Source organism: Zingiber officinale, chromosome 3B (assembly GCF_018446385.1).
Source record: "Zingiber officinale cultivar Zhangliang chromosome 3B, Zo_v1.1, whole genome shotgun sequence".
Classification (NCBI taxonomy): domain Eukaryota; kingdom Viridiplantae; phylum Streptophyta; class Magnoliopsida; order Zingiberales; family Zingiberaceae; genus Zingiber; species Zingiber officinale.
The window spans coordinates 99,954,129-99,971,999 of NC_055991.1; the positions used below are offsets into that span (position 1 = coordinate 99,954,129).

The following is a 17,871-nucleotide window of genomic DNA, read 5'->3' on the forward strand; positions in this document are numbered from 1 at the left end:
TCCAAGTCCTGCGATCACATTATATATTTAGCTAATTACATAGAAAGTAATTAACTACACAACTCCCCTAATTAGAATAACCCTAATCAAACATGATTATGGATTAATCCCCCAACTAACCTTAACCATAATATAACCCAATTAGATTAGGTTATACATGATACATCTCCAAAACTCCTCTAAATCAACTCATCACTTAACCCGAAAAGAGAATTATTTTTAATTAAATAAATTTTCTTTCAAGTGGCAAAAGAATTAAGGAAAGTTTTATTAAATTTTCCTTATTTTCTAAGACCAAGGATTATAAAAGAGGGGTAGAGGCAGCTTCATGGTAGAGAACTCTATTCTATTTTCTCCCTCTTTTTCTTCCTTGGTGCGGCCGGCCATCCTCTCTTCCTCCCTTCTCTTTGATGGCCGAACCTCATCCTTCTTGTGGAGATTCATATGGTGGCCGGATCAAGTTTAGAGAAGAAGAAGAAGAAGGAGAGAAAGAAAGCTTTGTTTCTAGCATCCCTTGGAGCATGGTGGTGGTGGCCGAACCTCTTCATCCTAGGAGAAGTTTTGATGGCCGAAACTTGTAAGGAAGAAGAAGGTGCTTGGTGGTTCTCATCTCGGAAGATCGTTGCCCACACAACGTCTGAGGTTAGAAGAGGAATACGATAGAAGATCAAGAGGTCGTTAAAGTTTACAAAGAAAGGTATAACTAGTAATTATTTTCCGCATCATACTAGTTTTATTTCCTTGTAAAAATACCAAATACAAGAGGCATACGATTATAGTATTTCGAATTTATTTTCGATATAGTGTTCTTTTGTTTTTCTTTTCCTTGTGATTTGATTGTTCTTTTCAGTTGACCTAAAGTTATTTAAGGAAATTAAATATTAACTTTCCTTAAAAGGCTTTGTCTAGTCGGTGGTGGTTGCTCCCATATCCAAGAAGGCCATGTGCCTCGCCACGTCAGTACTGAAAGCTAATTTTTGAAACTAATATTTAATGAAATTAATAACCTAGGTGATTTGGATCAAATGTGTTAAGTTTCGCAGGAGATCCAAGTCTAAACCTAAAAGAACAAATAAATTAAGCTTAGGATCAAACGTGTTAAGTTCCACAGGCGATCCAAGTTTAATTTAAAAGAACACATGGTAGCTAGGAAAAGGTTTAGACCTTTGTACAAAATTTTTGTACAGTGGAACCATTAGGTTTTCCGAGTAGCGACCTACAAAATTGTGATAACCTTGGGCAAACCAGGAATCACATCTAAGTCTATCAAGAAGTTTCTGAGCCATACAACTTCTTTGACTGCCTCAGAGGCTGTCACATATTCAGCTTCCATAATGGAGTCTGAAATACATTTCTGCTTAACACTCATCCATGCTATGACTCCACCTCCTAAAGTAAACACATACCCTGATGTTGATTTACTACTGTCCCTATCTGATTGGAAGTCTGAATCCATGTAATCCACAGGGAACAAATCATCTGCCTGGTAAACCAGCATATAATCTTTAGTCCTTTTCAGGTACTTTAATATATGCTTTATGGTAGTCCAATGTCCCGGTCCTTGGTTACTTTGATATATGCTAACCATGCCCACGGTAAAACAAATATCCAGTCTCGTACATAGCATCACATACATTAGGCTTCCTACAACCGAAGCATAAGGAACTGCCTTCATCTCCTCTATCTCCTTTGATGTCTTAGGACACATCTCTTTAGATAAAGATACTCCATGCCGAAAAGGTAGAAAACCTTTCTTGGAGTTTTGCATGCTAAAACGAGCTAGGATAAGATTGATGTCTGAAGCTTGGGATAAGCACAACATCCTTTTCTTGCGATCCCTTATTACTTTGATCCCAAGAATATGTCCACATTCTCCCAAGTCCTTCATATCAAACTTCTTGGATATCTATACCCTTACGTCTGACAACACTTTGACATTATTGCCAATGAACAAAATGTCATCTACGTATAGTACAAGAAATACCACCACGTTTCTGTCACTTTTCTTGTATACACAAGACTCATCCAGACACTGAATGAATCCATAAGATTGGTTAACTTCATCAAACCGGATGTTCCAAGATCTTGAAGCTTGTTTCCGTCCATAAATGAACCGATTGAGCTTACATACAAGATGCTCTTTGCCCTTCGTAATGAATCCCTATGGTCACTTTATAGATGTTTTCTTCAAGACTTCCATTAAGGACAACTGTCTTGACATCCATTTTCCAAACCTCATAATTCATATGAGCAACAATAGATAAAAGAATCCGGATAGACTTAAGCATAGCTACTAGCAAAAAAGTTTCCTTATAATCGATTCCCTCTTTCTGAGTATACCCCTTCGTAACAAGCCTTGCTTTAAATGTTTCCACCTTCCCGTATGCTCCTCTTTTCCTTTTGCAGACTCATTTACATCCAATGGCTTTTACACCATTTAGTGGTTCTACAAGCTCTCAGACCTGATTATAATGCATGGATTCTATTTCAGAGTTCATTGTATTTTACCAAGATGCTGTATCTTTATCTTAGAGTGCTTCATCATATGTCCAGGGATTAGCTTCATGTTCACTAGGAATCAAATCTGAAGACTCTCTCAAAAACATGAATCTTTCAGGTTGTTTAACAACCCTCCCACTACGACGAAGCACTACCTGCAATTGTGCATCATTTATGACACGTGTTGTAGTTATTTGTGGTATCTCATCTTGTACTGTTGGTGAAACGCCCGAAAATTTTCGAAACTGCATTATAAATATTCTACGATTTTTCTGGAATTTTTAGATATTTTTCCGGAATTTTTCGAGTAGCGGAAGCAGCAAAAATAAATAGAACCGCAAAATACCTTAGGCGGGAATCGAACCCGAGACCTATGGTTTAGGGATAATGTTAGTAACCGGTTGAACCCAGCAGGGCCGTGCTGAAAGGAAAGGGAACCAATAAAATTTATATTGGAGTTGGGCGAATTAAATCTTTAATATAAATAGGAACATTAGTTAAGTGAGGAGGTTATTTTTTCACCGTGACCTATCCTCTTCCAAAACCTCACCGCCGCCCACACCTCTCCCTCCTCCTCTCTCGGCGCCCAAGCCCAAGGACTCTCGGATCATCTTCCGGCGACGATTCCAACACGAAAAAGGTTCTTCTCCGTGAGAGGAACGCGAAGACGTGAGCGGATCGTCGAGAAGGTCATCTCCACCGGAAATCTTGCGAATAGAATCGTAAGAAATTACGAACCGGAGGTAAGAAACCCCTCACCTGCAGTATAATAGCTTTCGTGTGTTATCTTTTTATGTATTAGATTAGTTTTAGTGGATTTTGTCAATATATAGGGTGTATCTAATTCTTCTCACAGACTTAGGGATTGGTGAGCATCTCTAGATGGGCCGGACGCGTTTTCCCTATTCAGATAGAGGTTCTAGACGTCGTCGGGTGCCTAGAGGTGGTCTCCCTAATAGAGAAGAGAGTCAGAATACATCAAATGCTTGACAAAATGCCTAGCACAGCCTTATGATACAATAGGCATTTATTTAGCTCAGTTAAATGCCATAGCACACGATAATTAGCATACTCAGTTTTTATTTCAGCTTATATGGATTAGATATCCAATGGGTGGGCTCCCATAGTCGCCTCTAGGTTCAGATAACCTAGTTCTAGGTTCAGATAACCTAGTTTCAGCAAAACAGTATTAGCTATTTCAGTATTTTACTTTCAGCGGCACTGTACTGGATTAGATATCCATTGGGCTGGACTCCCACAGTCGTCCCTAGGTTTAGATAACCTAGTAAACCCTACTAGATTTGGAACTTGCAATCCCGGGTCTAGTTAGGGATGCGCGCACTACAGTTGCCAAGGCCCTACAGCAGTATGTTTATTATTTTCACGTATTATGTATTACTTTTCAAATCCTTATCAGATAGATAAGCGAATTCAGAGCAGCTTCAGTTTCAGCTTAGTATTAGCCTAGATCAGTTTGTATCAGTTAGCTCTTTCTGTTGATACATATGATAGCTACATAATTAGTTTGTATGCTATGCCATGATTAGTTCAGTATGCCATGTTTATATGATTGAATGCCATGCCATGCTAGCATGCTCAGTATGTTTTCAAATAGCATGATTTCAAATCATAATTGCATCGTATGCATGTTTTTGTGAGGTAGATGGTTTCTTACTAAGCTTTTAGCTTACAGATACTACTTTTCTTATACTGCAGATAAAGGTAAAGGAAAAGTGGACCAGTAGCGGAGGCTGGAGGTCAATGCAGATCAAGATGTGTATGGAAGGAACTGGAATAAAGATCTTAGGGATCTAGCAAGTTTCTCTTGTGTTTTAGAATATTTAGCAAGTTAACTTCCTTACAACTTTATAGAGTTAACTATTAGAACATTGCTAGTTGATTTTCCGCACGTAGCATGGTTACTTGTCATGAAGTAATGAATCATATCCCATATCATGTTTAGTATGTTAGTCATTACTCAGTAGAATGTTCATTTAGCTTTTTATAGTGTTGTATAATGGTTTTTGGCATGCATCAGTGCTGATATCAGAGTTCTGATATGAAATCAGAAACTCCTGATCGGTCGGTAGATCGATCAGGGACCTGGTTCTGCGAACAGAAACTTTCTGTTCGTCTTCTGATCGATCCGTGGATCGATCAGGAACTGGGGAAGCCCCTGATCGGTCGGTAGACCGATCAGGGAGCTGGTTTCGGCAGTCATAACTCTCTGTTCGCAGCTAGATCGTTCGGCAGATCGGTCCAGCCGCGAACAGAAAGAATCCCGATAGTTGGATCGCGAACAGCACACCACTGATCGGTCAGCTGACCGATCGGTCAGTCCGACCGATCAGTGAGGTCCTGGAACGGTCGGCAGACCGATCCAGGTGCGTACAGAAGCTCTAGCGAATTATGGATCGGTCAGCCGACCGATCCAAAGGTTCTTCCCCGTGCCAGTATCAGTGGACCGGTCCGTGGACCGATCAGAAGTCCAATATCAGTGGTAAACATCTCCCCTAGCATGTGTACAATTATTAGGTACATGTAGAACGTTCAGTTTCAGCGTTCCCAGCAATTAGATTAGCAAAATTTTAATTAGCCCAGCTTTCCGCACAGTATAGCACAGCACAACCGTAACGATCGGCCTTACAACCTAGTAGTAGAAGGCAGGTCGTTACAGAGTGGTATCAGAGCAGTGTTCCATACTTCCTACACACACATCAGCATTGTACCTGCAGCTTCCAAGTAAGAATACCTCTACTTTATTTATGCTCCTTGTTTTGTTATTACAGTTCATATGTATATGCCTACTGCTTGTTAGTATGTGATAGTTTAAACATGACACCAGTAGTTCTATAACTGTGATTACATTAGTTATGTTATGTTCTCTTTGTCTTTAGAAATGGCACGAGGACGGCCAGCTAGAAGGGCACTAGCTACTGAGCCCCAGCAAGAGGCAGGCAGTTTAGTGCCTCCTCCAGACCTCTCAGCATTAGTGGCTCAGTTATAGCAGCAACTAGCTGAACAGCAACAGGAAATAGCCACCTTAAAGGCTAACCAGCGGAGTACCCCCACAGACACTCCGGAACCGAATCTGACGACTCCAGAGGTCGTAGAGGTTCCACCAGCCCAGCCTACAGCACCAGCACCAGCACCAGTACCAGCACCAGTAGTCCCACCAGCTGAGCCAAGAAAGGAAGCCTATCTAATCCAGTGGCAGCGAGTCAAGCCAGAGAACTTCTCAGGCACTGGTGAACCATGGGATGCCCAAGCATGGTTCAGAACACTGGAGAGGACAATGGAGCTTTTGGACTGGCCAGAGCAGGAAAAAGTGAAGTGCGCTTCCTTTTTCCTGATAGGAGACGCCAGTATATGGTGGGAGAGAATCAGAGCGAAGCGCCCAGTGAATCAGATGTCATGGGTCGACTTCGAGAAAGAATTCTTCGAGGAGTTCTTTCACATGCGGGTCACAGATCGCCGCTATGACGAGTTCACTGAGTTTCGTCAGGGCAACCTTTCAGTTGAGGAAGCCGTGAAGAAATTCAACAGGTTGGCTCGTCTGTGCCCAGAGCTAGTCAGCACAGAGAAGGAGCGAGTCCGGTTGATGCTCAAGATGCTGAGGCCAGAGATAGCAGTGAACGTGGCCGATGGCATACATAGGCCACAAACCACAGAGGAGTTAGTGAGCAGTGCCTTGACCACAGAGCATTATCAGAACAGCATAAAGCAGTAGAAGCAGGTCTCCTTAGAGCCCAAAGGCCAAGGAAACTCTCACACTCAAAAACAGCAAGGCCACAGCTCTAACTGGAAAGGGAACTCCAACAGCAAGCGCAAATCAAGGGGTGACTCAAAAGGAGGACCATCTAGCAAGCGACCCAGTCATCCAAAGTGTGCTACTTGTGGGAAATTCCACCCAGGGGTTTGTCGCAAGGGCACACGAGGATGCTTTGAGTGTGGACAAGAAGGGCACATGGCCAAGCAGTGCCCGAACAAGATCGGTCTTCCTCAGCCACAGCAGATTCAGCATGCAAGCCAGCCAGCGCAGTTATATCAGATGCAGGCCGCACTAGAAGGTCCACGCATCAGCCAGGGCAGATTAGAAGCCCCTCCAGCTATGGCGAATGCGAGGATCTACTCACTCACTATAGAGGACGTGGCCAATGCCTTGACAGTCGTCACTGGTCAGATTAGCATTTTTCAGTATAGTGCTACTGTTCTTTTTGACACTGGGGCGACCCATTCATACATAGCCAGGGTGTTCTCCGAAAAATTAGAAATACCCCCAGAGGTACTCAGTGGTCAGTTTCTGACGACACTACCTTTGGGAGAAGTTATGGCATCCACGCACTAGCTCAGAGCAGTGCCAGTCATTATAGCAGACAGGGAACTCTTTTGTGATCTGATCCTGCTGGAAATGACTGACTACGACGTCATCTTTGGAATGGACTTCCTAATCAAATACGGTGCCTCCATCGAGTGCCGTAAGCAGAAAGTCGTGTTCCACCCCGAAGCGGAAGCACAGTTCGAGTTCATCGGGGAACCAAAGAGAAAGGCTAGGAAGTTTCTCTCAGCTATGAAAGCACAGAAGTTGATGGATTCAGGATGTACGGGATTCCTAGCACACGTAGTCAACACCAGTCAGGACAAGGACCAACAGCTAGCAGAGGTCCGAGTCGTATGTGACTACCCAGCGGTCTTCCCTGAAGAATTACCAGGCCTAGCACTAGACAGGGAGTTCGAATTCGAGATAGAGCTCATTCCCGGTACAAATCCTATCTCCAAAGCGCCATATCGCATGGCTCCAGCAGAGCTAAAGGAACTTCATGAGCAACTACAGGAGCTGCTTGACAAGGGCTTCATACGCCCTAGTCACTAACCATGGGGAGCGCCTGTACTGTTTGTGAAGAAGAAGGATGGAAGCATGCGGCTATGCATAGACTACAGAGCACTGAATCAGGTCACGATCAAGAACAGGTATCCTCTTCCCAGAATAGATGATCTGTTCGACCAGTTAAAGGGAGCAGCAGTGTTCTCTAAAATTGACCTCAGATCAGGATATCACCAAGTCAGAGTTAAGGAGGGTGATATACCGAAGACAGCATTCAGAACCAGATACGGACACTACGAGTTCGTAGTCATGCCCTTTGGCGTGACCAATGCTCCAGCTACATTCATGGATCTCATGAACAGAGTATTCAGGGAGTATTTAGATAAGTTTGTTATTGTGTTTATCGATGACATTCTTATCTACTCAGGAACTCAGGAAGAACATGCAGAGCACCTGAAGACAGTACTACAGACACTTCAGCAGAATCAGCTATATGCCAAGTTCACGAAATGTGAATTCTGGCTTGATCAGGTGTCTTTCCTGGGTCACATCATCTCCAAGGATGGTGTTATGGTAGATCCCAGCAAGATAGAAGCAGTAAGTAACTGGAAGAGACCTAAGAACGCCAGCGAAATCAGGAGCTTTCTGGGATTAGCAGGATATTACAGAAAGTTTGTAGAGGACTTCTCCAGGATAGCCTCCCCACTGACAGCTCTTACCAGAAAGAACAGGAAATTTCAGTGGACAGAGGACTGTGAGAACAGCTTCAGCGAGCTAAAAAGGAGATTGACCAGTGCTCCCATTTTGGCTCTACCAGACAACACCAGCAGCTTTGACATCTATAGTGATGCCTCTAAGTTGGGACTAGGAGCAGTGCTGATGCAAAACGGCAAGGTGATCGCCTATGCCTCCAGACAACTCAAGGATTATAAGAAGAATTACCCTACTCATGACCTTGAGCTTGCAGCAGTAGTGTTCGCCTTCAAGATTTGGAGACATTACTTATATGGAGCTCAGTGCAGAGTGTATACAGATCATCAAAGTTTGAAGTACTTCTTCACTCAGAAGGATCTGAATATGCGACAGCGCAGGTGGCTAGAGCTGGTCAAAGACTACGACATAGACATCCTCTACCACCCAGGGAAAGCCAATAAGGTAGCAGACGCACTTAGCAGAAAATCAAGTGCTACCTTATTATCACTAGCCGCCATGTCACCGCCCCTACAGAAGGAGATCGCAGATTTTGGTCTTGAACTCATCGTTGGACAGCTCTCTACTATGACCTTAGAGTCTACCTTACTTGGTGAGATTCAGTCAGCTCAGGAGCAGGACCCTGAGATTCAGAAAATCAAGCAAGGGCTAGCAGAATCAGAAAGTAGAGAATTCAGAGTGTCCGATAGCGGGGTGTTGTATTTTGGTGACAGACTCTGTGTTCCAGATCAGGAGGAGCTACGGAGATAGATTTTAGATGAGGCTCACAAGACTCCCTATGCGATGCATCCAGGTTCCACCAAGATGTATCAAGACGTGAAGAAACATTTTTGGTGGCCCGGGATGAAGCGAGACATCGCTAGATATGTTAGCATCTGCCTCACCTGTCAGAGGGTCAAGGCAGAACATCAGCGACCAGGAGGAGTCTTGCAGCCTATACAGATTCCAGAATGGAAGTGGGAGGATATCCCTATGGATTTCATAGTGGGACTGCCCAGAACCACGAATGGTTTTGACGCCATATGGGTAATAGTCGACAGGTTGACTAAATTAGCCCACTTCTTAGCTATCAAGATATCCTACTCCATGGAGAAGCTAGCTCAGTTGTATCTCCAGGAGATCGTCAGACTACATGGAGTCCCACGAACCATCATTTCAGACAGAGACAGCAGATTCATTGTGTGCAGTCAGCGTTGGGCACTAAGTTAAAATTCAGCACAGCCTTCCATCCTCAGACAGATGGACAGACGGAGCGAGTAAATCAGGTACTCGAAGATATGCTCCGAGCATGTGCCCTAGATTTCAAAGGGAGTTGGTGCAAATATCTGAGTCTAGCAGAATTTGCATACAACAACAGCTATTAGGCCACTATCGGCATGGCACCTTACGAGGCTCTCTATGGGCGGAGGTGTAGATCTCCAATCTGCTGGTATGAGAGTGGTGAACAGAAGGAACTAGAGCTTCAGACAGATCTAGTCGCAGATACCACAGCAGCTATACAGCAGATCCGCCAGAGGATAGAGACAGCACAGAGCCGCCAGAAGAGCTATGCTGATACGCGACGTAGACCCTTAGAGTTTTCAGTTGGGGAGTCAGTGTTCCTCAGAGTGGCTCCCATGAAGGGAGTAATGCGTTTTGGGAAGAAGGGCAAACTAAGTCCCAGATATGTGGGACCCTACCTTATCAGCAGAAGAGTGGGCAAGGTAGCATACGAGCTAGAGCTACCCCAGGAGATGTCAGCTGTCCACAACGTATTTCACGTCTCTATGCTGAAGAAGCATACCCCAGATGCCACCCAGGTGATTGAGCCCCAGTCGGTACAGATCCGCGAAGACCTCAGCTATGATAGTCGGCCTATTCAGATAATAGACCGAGCAGTTAAGAAATTGCGGAACAAGGAAGTACCATTAGTCAAAGTCATTTGGCACAGTCACACAGCAGAAGAGGCAACTTGGGAGGCAGAAGCCAACATGAGACAGAAGTACCCAGAATTGTTCTAAGTTCGAGGATGAATTTTTTATAAGGTATGGAGGATTGTAACGCCCGAAAATTCTCGAAACTGCATTATAAATATTCTACGATTTTTCTGGAATTTTTAGATATTTTTCCGGAATTTTTCGAGTAGCGGAAGCAGCAAAAATAAATAGAACCGCAAAATACCTTAGGCGGGAATCGAACCCGAGACCTATGGTTTAGGGATAATGTTAGTAACCGGTTGAACCCAGCAGGGCCGTGCTGAAAGGAAAGGGAACCAATAAAATTTATATTGGAGTTGGGCGAATTAAATCTTTAATATAAATAGGAACATTAGTTAAGTGAGGAGGTTATTTTTTCACCGTGACCTATCCTCTTCCAAAACCTCACCGCCGCCCACACCTCTCCCTCCTCCTCTCTCGGCGCCCAAGCCCAAGGACTCTCGGATCATCTTCCGGCGACGATTCCAACACGAAAAAGGTTCTTCTCCGTGAGAGGAACGCGAAGACGTGAGCGGATCGTCGAGAAGGTCATCTCCACCGGAAATCTTGCGAATAGAATCGTAAGAAATTACGAACCGGAGGTAAGAAACCCCTCACCTGCAGTATAATAGCTTTCGTGTGTTATCTTTTTATGTATTAGATTAGTTTTAGTGGATTTTGTCAATATATAGGGTGTATCTAATTCTTCTCACAGACTTAGGGATTGGTGAGCATCTCTAGATGGGCCGGACACGTTTTCCCTCTTCAGATAGAGGTTCTAGACGTCGTCGGGTGCCTAGAGGTGGTCTCCCTAATAGAGAAGAGAGTCAGAATACATCAAATGCTTGACAAAATGCCTAGCACAGCCTTATAATACAATAGGCATTTATTTAGCTCAGTTAAATGCCATAGCACACGATAATTAGCATACTCAGTTTTTATTTCAGCTTATATGGATTAGATATCCAATGGGTGGGCTCCCATAGTCGCCTCTAGGTTCAGATAACCTAGTTCTAGGTTCAGATAACCTAGTTTCAGCAAAACAGTATTAGCTATTTCAGTATTTTACTTTCACCGGCACTGTACTGGATTAGATATCCATTGGGCTGGACTCCCACAGTCGTCCCTAGGTTTAGATAACCTAGTAAACCCTACTAGATTCGGAACTTGCAATCCCGGGTCTAGTTAGGGATGCGCACACTACAGTTGCCAAGGCCCTACAGCAGCATGTTTATTATTTTCACGTATTATGTATTACTTTTCAAATCTTTATCAGATAGATAAGTGAATTCAGAGCAGCTTCAGTTTCAGCTTAGTATTAGCCTAGATCAGTTTGTATCAGTTAGCTCTTTCTGTTGATACATATGATAGCTACATAATTAGTTTGTATGCTATGCCATGATTAGTTCAGTATGCCATGTTTATATGATTGTATGTCATGCCATGCTAGCATGTTCAGTATGTTTTCAAATAGCATGATTTCAAATCATAATTGCATCGTATGCATGTTTTTGTGAGGTAGATGGTTTCTTACTAAGCTTTTAGCTTACAGATACTACTTTTCTTATACTGCAGATAAAGGTAAAGGAAAAGTGGACCAGTAGCGGAGGCTGGAGGTCAATGCAGATCAAGATGTGTGTGGAAGGAACTGGAATAAAGATCTTAGGGATCTAGCAAGTTTCTCTTGTGTTTTAGAATATTTAGCAAGTTAACTGCCTTACAACTTTATAGAGTTAACTATTAGAACATTGCTAGTTGATTTTCCGCACGTAGCATGGTTACTTGTCATGAAGTAATGAATCATATCCCATATCATGTTTAGTATGTTAGTCATTACTCAGTAGAATGTTCATTTCACTTTTTATAGTGTTGTATAATGGTTTTTGGCATGCATCAGTGCTGATATCAGAGTTCTGATACGAAATCAGAAACTCCTGATCGGTCGATAGATCGATCAGGGACCTGGTTCTGCGAACAGAAACTTTCTGTTCGTCTTCTGATCGATCCGTGGATCGATCAGGAACTGGGGAAGCCCCTGATCGGTCGGTAGACCGATCAGGGAGCTGGTTTCGGCAGTCATAACTCTCTGTTCGCAGCTGGATCGTTCGGCAGATCGGTCCAGCCGCGAACAAAAAGAATCCCGATAGTTGGATCGCGAACATCACACCACTGATCGGTCAGCTGACCGATCAGTGAGCCACTGGATCGGTCAGTCCGACCGATCAGTGAGGTCCTGGAACGGTCGGCAGACCGATCCAGGTGCGTACAGAAGCTCTAGCGAATTATGGATCGGTCAGCCGACCGATCCAAAGGTTCTTCCCCGTTACTACAATAAAAACATTAAAAGACAACGGTTAAAAACCGTTATCGTAGGTCTTTTAAAACCGTTGTAATTGGCAGTGTTGTTAAAAGTGGGGGCTACGACAACGGTTTTAAACCGTTGTCTTTGAATGAAAAGACAACAGTTTTGCAACGGTTTTAAACCGTTGTCTTTGAATGAAAAGACAACAGTTTAAAACCGTTGTTGTTTAGAGAATTTTTTATTAACACTGCTAGTTTACAACCGTTTTTGGGGGCTACGACAACGGTTTTTAACCGTTGTCTTTGAGGGTGATAGTCAATAACAACGGTTTTAGATCATTGTCTTTTAAATTATTATCTTTTAATACCAATATATCATATTTCAATATAAATATATAATAAAGAATCGTAATCACAAAAGAAAGAATATTTCTCATATCAATGTCATTCAAAATGTTACTTATACAAGAATTATATTACAATCATAAAAGAAAAAACATGTCTAATATTCAAATAAAATTTATCCCAATACAAATAAATAAATAAACTTCATTTACAACTAATGAACAATTGTCAAAAGACTAGAAACTTGTGATGGTGGTTCATGCCATGTAGGATTGCAAGTAATTATTGTCAACTCAAGCCCCATCAAAATCTTCAACTTGTAGAATTTCATTGGACTCCTCTTTCTCACTTGCTGATTCTTCCATGTAAACCTTTTCCAACATTCTGGATTTTTGTGAAGCAAAGTATGTGAGCAAAGCACAAAAAAAAAGGAAAGAATATAATACCTGTAGAAGACATAAAACAAGGTTGATAGCTGAAATTTGGAGAAATACAGTTGCTACAATCACAATAACAGATTTGATAAATCATATACTCTTCAAGTACTCCATTCATATCGGCAAATAAAACCATAACATAAAAGCTTACATGTAGAGGTGGTGGTGTTTTGGCATAATAACATGTTGGACTGCAGTACTCAAGCTCCCCCTTGGCAGGCTCATCAGAGCATGGAGAACCAAATGTTTTATAAAGACCCTTGGCAGGCTCAAACTATAGGCTGTGGTAGTATGCAGTTGTTGTTGCTGAAGGCTAGATTGAAAAGTTCCTCCTAAGCTAAATCCGCCAGATTGTGTCATCTGGTTGATATCAAACTACCAAATGAATGAAGAAACATGATCAATATAGATAAGTCAATTCCAAAAGTTCACCACAGTTCAACTAATGCATTTAATTAATTATGAAAAAAATAGATAAAGAAATATAGACTGTTGAGTGAATATTACTTATAATTGCCAAATCCTGGAAAACATTTGATGTTACTTGGAACGTTGGTGGCACCCTAGGAAACTTTGTCAATAGAACCTGCAAAATCTAAACATATATTAGAAGAGTTCATCTTTATCTGAAGCACTAGTAACTCTTGACCATATACAATTTTTGATACAAGGAGAAAGTTTCAGGAAGGTTTATCCAAGACCTGCAAATGAAATTTGTAAATGAAATAAAATCAGACACAAATATAATCTGAACAAGAAAAACAAGGAAATATCAGCAATAAAGATCATTATCTCTAACATGTAATAAAAAAATTATTCTTTTTGACAATCTCATATATAGTTTCAACCTAAAAACTCAGTATAGTTGACAACAATTCAAGGGGAAATCTAACATGTAAGTATAGTTATATAAGAAGCTATTGTAAAACTTACTTGAGTCAAATTGCTATCAATGTGAGGCAAGATGAAACTAGATTCAACTCACTTTTCTGTGTTTAACTTGATCAAATGAATGCAAGTGAAGACAGGTGGGAGCTTATATCGCTATCATGTTGTAACACCTTATAAAAAAGTAGATCTTCCATTTTCAATTTAATTAGAATGCTATACCAATGGATTTAAAAGTGAACTATTGTCCAACAAGTTAAAGAATAGCGCATATAATGATGGTTTTCAAAATCAGTGCTTCATTTAGAGAAAAACCTCAGTGCATAATAAACTTCAGAGCTAAAAAACATGAACCAATTAAATTTAAGCAATCATACCATATTCACCTATCGTTACTGTTTTTATTAATCCATAACTACTATTGTTTCTATGATTGATGAGATTTCATACCATATTCACTAACATCATATTTGTCAGAACATTTTCTATATATCACTAGACAATTTGTATAAATAAGATCGTTAGCTATAATAATAAATCAATAAAGCAAATATTTTCCCTTTACTTTTCTCTTATTCTTTCTACCCACAAGAGGTGAGATGGAATAAAGTTAATTACTTTGGCCCAATGACTTCCACATCTTAGATGTCAAATGTATTGAACTCAACCACAGCAATGTACTTTAGGATTTGGTTTTGCATAATGGACACGTGTCTTCTAATAGCAGCTAATGACCCACAGGGGATGAGTTTATATTCATGCCTATTGATCTTTCCAATGGACATGTAGCTAGAAGGATTAGGATTAGTAGGTAATTTTACTTTCATCACAAAGCAATTGCACACAGGTTTTATTGCCTGAATTGAAAATAATTTGAAACTATTTAAAGTTAAACAAAGAATTATGCCATGGGTCTGACTCAAAATCAGGAGTACCATGTAAAATCTCTTCAAATATGCCTTGTTCGGTTTCTGTGAGTTTGGTGAATTACAGAAGATATTATATCAGAAAATTATAGACAAAATGACGCTTATATAAGTAACGGGAAATATATAAACAGAATAAATTTGCTAATACAAACTGACAAGAATAGAGAACAAATTCTCACTAGCCCAAAATGGAGGAACACCACTAAGAAGAATATAAATGATAACCCCAGCACTCCAAATATCTGCCTCAGGACCATAACGTTTTTTTTAGGATTTCAGGAGCAACATAATAAGGGCTGCCGACCACATCAGTGAATCTCTCTCCTGAACAAGAGAACTCGCCCATCAATAAACTGGTTGAAAGAATTTAAGTAACTTCATCCATTTAGATGTTCTCAGATGATACTGAGTATTTGGAAGGACAACAACAAAAGCTTTGTAAGTGAGACAAAGCAACTAGTGATAGAATAAAATTCTTTTACCTCAAATTCTATCTTATATAAGCTAATCAATGTCTGCATGGATGTCGAATAAAATTCTTTTAGCTCAATTTATATATAGCTAATTAATCCAGCATATGAAGCCCATGATTAGGACCATAATCTATCTAGATGCAAAGTAAAGCTAACTACTAAAACTTTTGCGTGATTCAAAATAAAATCACAAGCAAAGATGCATCTTGAGTTGCATAACAATATTAACAAGAAGAAGATCAGCACCTGGTTTGAAGAAAACAGACAATCCAAAGTCAATTGTCTTGAGAGGTGCATCCTCCATTTGGTTGACAAAAAGAAAATTTTCCAGAGAGCTTTGGTTTATGATTCTGCTAGATCTGAACCTCTGTATATTTGCGGAACACACATCCTCAAAAGGACTCCCAGAGAAGTTACTCCATCCTGCAGCAACAAAGAGTAAAAAATACACATACACTAAGGAAAGACCTATATCATAATTATAAACATGCAGGCATGCAAAAAAGACGTAAGAAATAAAGATGTTTCAAGGCTCTAGAAGATATATACCTCGATCAGAAATTCTTTCTTCATTAATTATTGCTCGCAGTGGTGGGAAAATACACATACCCAAAAGGTCAAACTAAAACCTACTAATTTCCTTTCAACCCAAAATTTATATATTATGGAAGTTATCTTCCCTCTATGCTGATTTGCAACAAATAAACAAAATAATGCAGTCTTCCTATTGCGCGCGAGGAGAAAACTGCTAAGACCAAAAGTAAATATAGAATATTTAAAAGAAAGCTAGAAGAAATAAATAAGCCAAGCAAATTAAGAACAGAAATATCAGATATAAAATGCTCGAAAGCAATTCTTTTTAACATTGAAACATGAAGGGCGAAACCAAACAATCAAGAGCAGAAACACAATATGCAGGAATGTTAAAAACAAGTTTTTTTTCCTCTCATTTTTTAACAGGAAATTGAACAAATGCCCCGAAAGCAAATACTCCAATTTGGAAGTGCTTAGAAACCATCCCTTTACTCGATCTCTTAATGCTTAAACAAAAAACACAAGAACTACAGTCGTGATAGATCTTTCAAGGAAACCTACACCAAAATGAGCTCGAGGAAAGGGGGAACCTTAGCATTCATCCAATTTCCTCTTCTTTTCTTCTTCTTTTTTTTTTAATTTCAAAAACAAAAAACTTCATTATTAGCAATTTCTTGAAAGCGAAAACAAACTCTTACCCTTCCGTACGTGTTCGCTTCGTGGCCGGGGGCGATGAGGTCGGCGACGTCCTTTTTGAGCCACCGCACTGTGGCCTGTTTCTTACTTCGTATCGGCCCGATCCTCGCCCTTATGTTCTTCGCCGAGTGCTTGCTGCCGCCCAGTCGATCCATCGTGAATATCCACCACCAAGAACAAAAGCTCCAAACTTTACCAAGAAACAGAATTACTTCTTACCATTTGTTGAAGAATTTCCCACCTAGAATTCCACCCAGCATCGTTCTTCTCCCCCTTCTATGCCTCACTCCCCCTGCTCTCTGTTTCACAACTCCTACGGCGAAATGTGAAAGTAATTGATGGCCGGAAGAGTATAGAAAAAGAAGGAAACAAATAACGAGGAGACGAAAAAAGGCTACCTGTGCACCCATAGGACAAGCAAAGATGGTAATGGGTGGCGATGAGCTGTGAAAGAATTTCTGAAGAAATTAAACGGAGTAGTGGAAGCGGGCGGCAGAAGGGAGGAGGCAGGGCAAAGAAGGGGCGACGGGTTTAGGACTTGGATCGAGAAGGTAAAGGGGCGGAATAAGGCGGCAAAAAATTTCGGGGAGAGGGAAAGAAAAAACGTGGCGGCAAAAAATGGCGAAGGGGAAAAAGCAGCCAAAGAAAGAAACAATAGCATTCAACAACACTTAATAGACAACGGTTTTTAAAAACCGTTGTCGTAATCCCAGAAAAAAGCTCACATAGACAACAGTTTTAAAAAATTATTGTCGTAGCCTTTAAAAACCGTTGTCGTAACCTCAAAAAAATATAAATAGACAACAGTTTTTAAAAACCGTTGTCATAGGCCAAAAAAATTGCTAAAAGACAACGGTTTTTGATGAAACCGTTGTTAAAAGGCAAAAAGACAACCATTTGGTATAAAACCGTTGTCGTTTGAGTGTTGTTGAATGAGGTTTTTCTTGTAGTGCGTGCCAGTATCAGTGGACCGGTCCGTGGACCGATCAGAAGTCCAATATCAGTGGTAAACATCTCCCCTAGCATGTGTACAATTATTAGGTACATGTAGAACGTTCAGTTTCAGCGTTCCCAGCAATTAGATTAGCAAAATTTTAATTAGCCTAGCTTTCCGCACAGTATAGCACAGCACAACCGTAACGATCGGCCTTACAGCCTAGTAGTAGAAGACGGGTCGTTACAGTTGGTACTAAAATAGAAGTGTCTTCTCTTATTTTCTCAAGAACAATTTTACTCATGGGATTGTGGTTCATTACATAGTCCTCTTCTAAAAATTGG

General features: G+C 41.0%; 1 long non-coding RNA gene across 9 annotated transcripts; it reads right to left on the bottom strand.

Annotated features, from left to right (window-relative positions):
• Window positions 1–12,876: 12,876 nt before the first annotated feature.
• LOC121967168 lies at window positions 12,877–17,158 on the bottom strand. Of its 9 annotated transcripts, none has more exons than XR_006107669.1 (8): window positions 16,992–17,158; window positions 16,813–16,906; window positions 16,596–16,728; window positions 15,610–15,786; window positions 15,070–15,214; window positions 13,730–13,774; window positions 13,581–13,659; window positions 12,877–13,448 (listed from the first exon to the last, which is right to left on the bottom strand). It is a non-coding gene; the product is annotated as an uncharacterized LOC121967168 (long non-coding RNA). The 9 variants fall into 9 exon arrangements; XR_006107672.1 differs by having other exon boundaries at window positions 12,882–13,007; window positions 13,083–13,135; window positions 13,225–13,448; window positions 13,581–15,214; XR_006107665.1 differs by having other exon boundaries at window positions 13,581–13,774.
• Between the last annotated feature and the right edge of the window lie 713 nt (window positions 17,159–17,871).